This window comes from Mus pahari, chromosome 4 (genome assembly GCF_900095145.1).
Source record: "Mus pahari chromosome 4, PAHARI_EIJ_v1.1, whole genome shotgun sequence".
NCBI classification, from domain to species: Eukaryota; Metazoa; Chordata; class Mammalia; order Rodentia; family Muridae; genus Mus; species Mus pahari.
Window position 1 is genome coordinate 126,577,804 of NC_034593.1, and position 7,063 is coordinate 126,584,866.

Below are 7,063 nucleotides of genomic sequence, written 5' to 3' on the forward strand. Positions count from 1 at the left end.
ATGAAATCGCCAGCTGATAGAAGGGCAGTCTTCAAACACACACACACACACACACACACACACACACACACACACACCACACAAAATGCCCACATCTTGTTGACAAATCTCTGGGGAAAAAAATGAACCAAAACCATTGCAAACCCACTTATGCACTTGATTTCACCAGGACTTTGCCTGTGTACATTCTAAAGTAAGACAAATGAGCTTCATGCACTTATCGAGATTTATTGTGTTTGTGGGTGCCAGTAAGCCAAGCGCCCCAGATTTCTATCCAAACACCCACCTTAATAAAGCACTTCCGATTACTGAGATGGAATTTAATCAGGTTCAAAATGCAAGAAACAAAACGAAAACACATATATTCTTCCTAAAGAAAGGGCACAACAGGATTGGTGCCATGGGGGAAAGCCTGAACATCTGGATTCCGAAGTCAGGTAACAGTAGGCTGAGTTCAGAAATGACCCGTGGGTGGTTTGCAGCACAGGCAGTATCGTTTAAATGAAGGAAGCTGTCAGAAACCTTTGTGTCCCTGGAATAAACAAGCCCATGGGACCAGGGGCTCCCAGTCAAATTCTAGAAGTTCTACCAACAGGAAGGCTAGGAAGAAGATTTCGTTGGCTGGTCTAGAGCAGGGGTAAAACTGGCACTGGATATAGATGTCGGAGCTCAGGAGGGAAGCACTCTTCCTGCCTCAGAATCCCTTTTTGCGCTGACCTCTGATACTGAAGGCCTTCCTTCCCTCTCCTTTTTCTCTTTTCTCTGTAAATCTCCTTTGAATATGCTTACTTCGTTTCAAGGCCAGAGGCGTCCTGGATCCGAACACAGCTCCAAGTGTGTCTATTTGCTGCCTATAATAACATTTCCTCTAGATATCAGAAACTCAAAAGCATGCATGGTACAGACAGCCTGATTGTTTCCCACCTCCCGGCCTTCTCTTCCTGCTAGTTTTTTCTTTGTCCAGTCAATGACCTGGAAGTTCTTGGTTCTTCTCTTTTATTATTTGTTCTCTCTGCCCACCTCTACTCAACCACCCATCAAACTATTTTCACAATATCCGTGTCTACCATGGAGCTTATCTTTGTACAAACCATTGCATCTTCTCTCGCCAAGACTTCAAGAGCATCCTGGCTGTTCTCCTTCATTTTCTCTCCTATCCCCACCAGCCACAATCTGATCACGACACACCGAGCAATCATTATAGAATGTAAATTAGACCAGTTATTGTAATGCTTCTCATCCCCCAAATATTTCTCACCGTACATAGAAGAAACTCAAAACTCTGCACCCTGCTTATAAGACCCCAAGTGATCTATCTCATGCTTCTGCTTGTCTTATCTTTTGAAGTACCTCTGCTTTGAACTACCTTTCTGTTTCCCTAGCCTGCCAGGCTCATTGCAGCTTTACAGCCACAAAGAGGGTTCTTCCCTCAGCCAGGGATATTTTTTCCTCAGATATTTTCATAGTCCTCTCTCATCATTCAGGGCACAGATCAAGCATCTCAGAAAAGAATGTAGTTGCTTCTCTTCGATAATGAGCACAAACCAACCTAAAATAGTCACTATATCACCCCGCTTCATTTTCTTCACCGCCTTGTTGTTTGCTATTTTATTTTGTGTATGTGTTTGCTTCCTTCCTGGCCTAGAATACAACAACAATGAGAATGAAGGTTTTGTCTTTCCTGTTGACAAGCACTGTTAGGACAATGCCTGACATGATTTCCTTTCAAACATCAATTGCATGGCTAATTGACTGCAGTGGAAAAGAGAGTTTTAAAGACAGAATATTAGCAGCCTCATTAAAAGGATCTCATATCTAATTCTATTTAATGGGAGAAAGGGCCATATCCAACATCAGCTGTTTGGTACCAGGAGCAATGTCTAATGGAACAACTGTTTTCTAAAGAATCTTAATAGCTTTAGACTTGTGATCGGGGACTGAATGAATAGGCTCGGGGAGCTCTTCTGAGCAAGTGCTACGCTGCGGACAGTGATAGGATTATGTAGAGATAAGGACAGTGGAAAGGGGCCAACTCATCTGTTTCGCTGATTATATGATGAAGGACTGGGAGACTAGAGCAGAGAGGTAGCTTTAAAAAAGCAATTAGAGGAGAGATACAAGCTAAAGCAAGGTAGAATTCAAACCAACTGCACAAATAGAGATCAGTTCCTGTACAATATGATTAATGCTGCCCCGGGAATTGACAATGTAAAGACGGAGATAAATGTTTCTTAGTTAAAGGAAATCTAAGTTCTTTTTTTTTTTTTTTTTTTTTTGGTTTTTCGAGACAGGGTTTCTCTGTGTAGCCCTGGCTGTCCTGGAACTCACTCTGTAGACCAGGCTGGCCTTGAACTCAGAAATCCACCTGCCCCTGCCTCCCAAGTGCTGGGATTAAAGGCATGCGCCACCAACGCCTGGCTTGGAAATCTAAGTTCTTGAATTTATTTCATGTACACCTTCTCCTCAAGTTATTCAGCTTTAGTCAGTGTATAATGTCAGCTATGAGAGTATTGCTTAGAAATATAGACATACTAAATATATAATCAGAAAAAAAACAGGCTAAAGTGCAGTTCTTCCTGTAAAATCTGTCTCTCAAAATTGTGTTATTCCTTCTGATTAGGGCTCAGAATACTCAGGATACTTTCTAATAAAGTTGTTCAGGCTTCTTTTTTAAAGTGAAAGTAGCTTTCATGAGTTTCTTCCCCAAACTTTTCAACCAACACATGTAAACACACACACACACACACACTGTGTCAACTAAACTGTAACTAGTTGTCCTTCAAATTCATTTGTGCTGACCATTCTACTTGGTGTGTTGGGAGAGAAAAATCCAGCTTGGGCATTACGTTTCATGGTGGGATTTACTTGGAAATAAATCTGAAAGAGTAGTTGCGAACATGATTATTCTCTAATGCCACTCCAAATAATTTTTGCTTTGTAAGGCACTGGGAAATCTTGGAGATTTCTGAAGAGATTGGTTAAAGGATCAGATTTATATTACAGAAATATAACTCTGGAAAGAGTGGGAGAAATAAAATAGAGATATAGCCAACTAGGACAAGAACACTAGGTGAAACTATTTTAAAGGCATTCGATGGCAAGGAAATAAAAGAGGGTCATAAATGGCACAGAGGAGACAATTTCTAATATATTTCAAATTGGAGAACATTTACAATTTCAAGTTTGGTGGGATGTAGATGGTGAGAGATCCCCTTGTTTCTGGTTTTAGCAACCTGTGGGAGTATGACACAACTCAGTTAGGAATATGAACAATGAATAGCTGTCTAGTGTGTGTATTTTGTGACTTTTTCTTTTCTTTCTTTTTTTTTGTGGGCAGAGATTATACTTTAGACATCAAACCAGACACGTGTGAGCAGAACCCTTGTAGACCCATGTGGCCTTAAAAATGCCACTGTGAGAGAGGTTTTAAGGGGAGGTTCAAGGGAGAGAGAATTAGTTGTACAAGAGCCACTGAAGCCGATAAATGAGGCCCAACCCAGTGAGGGAGCATGAAGAAAATGCGTTGGAAGCCCCTTGGTATGTTCCATTGTACTTAAGATTGTTGGAGGAAGAGGAGCAGAGAAACAGGTTGATAGTTGTGAGAAGGAGGACTGTCAATAAAAAGAGGACTATTAGTTTCAGAAAATGGGAATAAGGAGACTTCAGGGGAAAAGAAATTGGCTGCGTTACAAGTGGTCATGGAATCCAGACGTGCCATGGAATGAATGTATGCAAACAGTGCAGGGGTGTTGCTGTCCTCACTGCAGGGATGTTGCTGCCCTCACTGCAGGGATATTGCTGTCCTCACTGCAGGGATGTTGCTGCCCTCACTGCAGGGATATTGCTGTCCTCACTGCAGGGGTGTTGCTGCCCTCACTGCAGGGATATTGCTGTCCTCACTGCAGGGGTGTTGCTGCCCTCACTGCAGGGGTGTTGCTGCCCTCACTGCAGGGGTGTTGCTGTCCTCACTGCAGGGGTGTTGCTGTCCTCACTGCAGGGGTGTTGCTGCCCTCATTGCAGGGGTATTGCTGGGAAAGCAGAGGGCCAAGTTGGTTTAGTTCTAAAGTTGATAAGGGGCAAAAACTCAGGGTGCTTGGAGTCTTCCTGCAGAAGTTAAACTGCTGTGCTTCCTCTGTGTCTTCTTGATAGCAAGCATCAGCAACCTTCGCCTGCAAAAGAACAAATAGGATCTATTTTAGGTCTCCTGTGAGCTATGCTCCCCAACTACTTAACTCATAGCAACATTGCAAGAAAAACAACCACACACGGACAATACCTGAACAGATGGACACAGTTTTATTCAATAAAATTGTAGTAAAAACAGATGATGAGCTGTTTTTAGTTCACCAGCTACAGTTCTTGAACATCCATTTCTGATAAATTGATGCCCATGAGATTCATGTCTGGTGATGTTGGGACAAGTTTGATCTTGACATGAGTATTTTTTTTAAGTTTTTTTTTTTGTCTTGTTTTACATGTAGGAATGTTTCCCCTCATGTATGTCTACCTACTATGTGCAGGTAATGCCTGAGGAGGCCAAAAGGGGGATTGGATTCCCCTAGAATTAGAGTCACAGACAGCCATGAGCTGTTGTTTGAGTGCTGTGAATTGAACCCCAGTTCTTTGGAAGAGCAGCCAGTGCTTTTAAATACTGAGATATCTCTCCAGTTATGATACAAGTATTATTTAATTATAAATTAACAGGACTTGGGTATATTTGTCTAGGTAAAATTACTTTTGTAATTTTAGATTTTGCTTTCTATGAAATTAAAATCAACCCAGTGTCCTTTGAACTCCAAAGAAAGAATGATGGAATTGTTAACCTGTTGACTTTTGAGCTTTTTGAGGTAAAAATCTGTATATATAGCTGTGTAGCCACAGGATTTTTGAAGTCCCTTAGGCTCTGGCAGCCAAATGAATTGTGGCCCCCTTGTTCTCCTTTGTAGTCTTGATTTTAATGGATTAATCAACATAGTAACAAACAGACGGTCTTAGTTAGGATTTTATTGCTGTAAAGAGACACCATGACCAAGGCAACTTTTATAAAGAAGAACGTTTTATTGGAGCTGGCTTACAGTTTCAGAAGTTTAGTCCATTATCATTGTGACAGGAAGCATGGCAGTGTGTAAGCAGACATGGTGCTGGAGGAGTTGAGAGTTCTACATCTTGATCCAAAGGCGGGTAGGATGAAACTGTGATTCACACTGGGCAGCGCTTAAGCATAGGCAACCTCAAAACCCACCTCCACAGTGATGTACTTCCTCTAACAAGGCCACACCTAATTCAACAGGGACACACCTCCTAGAATCTTTGGGGAGCGTGCCTATTCAAACCACCACGGAGACCAAGGTCACTGATGATCTGTTTAAGTTATAAGTTAAGATACATGGCTTAACCAATATAATTTGCCTGCATATTATTAGTCACTATAACCAAATCAGGCTTCGTTAATTGGATGACTATGATTTTTTTTCCTGACCAATGTTTCCGTCATGCTTTATTCCTTGGCTGGTAAACATGTAATATGCTCTCATTCATTTGTTCACTGAACTCTTATTGAGTTACACATGTCATGTAGCATGAGATGCTCTGAGAACACAGCAGTGATTCTGTTCAGTCGTTAACCTCTTAGATGTCAAAGGAGAGTAGAGATCTCCATGGAAGGAAGTCTGTATTACTGAGACCATAATACCTGGGGAAACAACGTAAGAGAGAAAGATTGTATTTGGCTCCTGGGTTCAGTTTTTCATGGCGGCCAGGATGTAGAGTAGTTACCATCACAAAAGATAAAAAGTAGAGAAAGAGAGCAGATAGGCATGGACCAGAGAAGATGTAGCCACCAAGGAAGAACACTCTCCCCAAGGTCCGACTTCCTCCTGTGCGATAACTTCCTGTTTCACTATTTCTCAGTTATGTCACCATCTAATGAAACCCTCAAGCTAATCCATTTGCCAGGGCACAATTCCCATAGTCTAACTGTCCTTGGAAATGGCATCAGAGATACCTGCCTAGGTATGCTTTATTTATCCCCAGACATTTCTCAAAATGAAAGTTAAAACTGGCCATCACCACAAAAATAGTGCCAAACCTCGAACGCAGCAGAAAGGTTAATCTGAGAACTGGGCAGTTAGACTTAGCAGGTGACCTTAGAAAGGCAGGAGTTTCAGTATATGTAGACAAACTTCTTTACTCTTTACCCTCTATACTATATGATGTGATCACCAGTCACAGCACTAGAGTAGAGCATTTGTTTCTTAATAGGGTAGGCATGTTGTATCAACTACTTTCCTAGTAGATTGAGATTCTTGGTTACAAACAATAGAAGTTGGCTTTGCTAAGCATAGCACCAAATGAGTACCATAAAGGATATGGGATATCAGAGTATCTAGAAGAACAAGAGAATCAAACATAGAGACACACATATAGCCATCTTTAATCTCAGCACTCAGGAGGCTGAATCAGGTAGATCTCTGTGAGTTCAAGGCCAGAGTTTGGTCTACCAAGTTCCAGGACAGCCAGTGCTACACAGAAAGACCCCTTCTCAAAAAATCAAAGAGAGGTCAAGAGAGAAATATACAGGTGGTAAATAGGAGGAGGGAGGAACAGAGGGAGGGAGGGGGAGGAAAGACCGGCAAAAGAGAGTATACAACTCTACATTGGAAAGGAACATTTTGTTTCCCATCAAGATTCAGAGGACAGAGCACCCAAATCCAGAAAAGATGTCAAAAGCCAAACTGGCAAACATTCAGCAAGTCCCTGCTATGAGAATTTAGAAAGATGTGGGCAGGCGCCCTTTCCTTATTTGACTTAAATCTAGAATAAATCCAGAACCATTAGTGCCCTGTTTTCTCTCCTTATATCTTTAAGAAGAAGCATTCTTGGGCTAAGGAGGTAAATTCAGTTTGTAGAGTACTCGCCTAGCATGATAAAGCCCCAAGCATGTTCCCTAGCCCTACACAGAAAGCCCCTACCACCAATCCATGCCAAAAAAGATGAAAGAAAGAAAGAAAGAAAGAAAGAAAGAAAGAAAGAAAGAAAGAAAGAAAGAAAGAAAGAAAGAAAG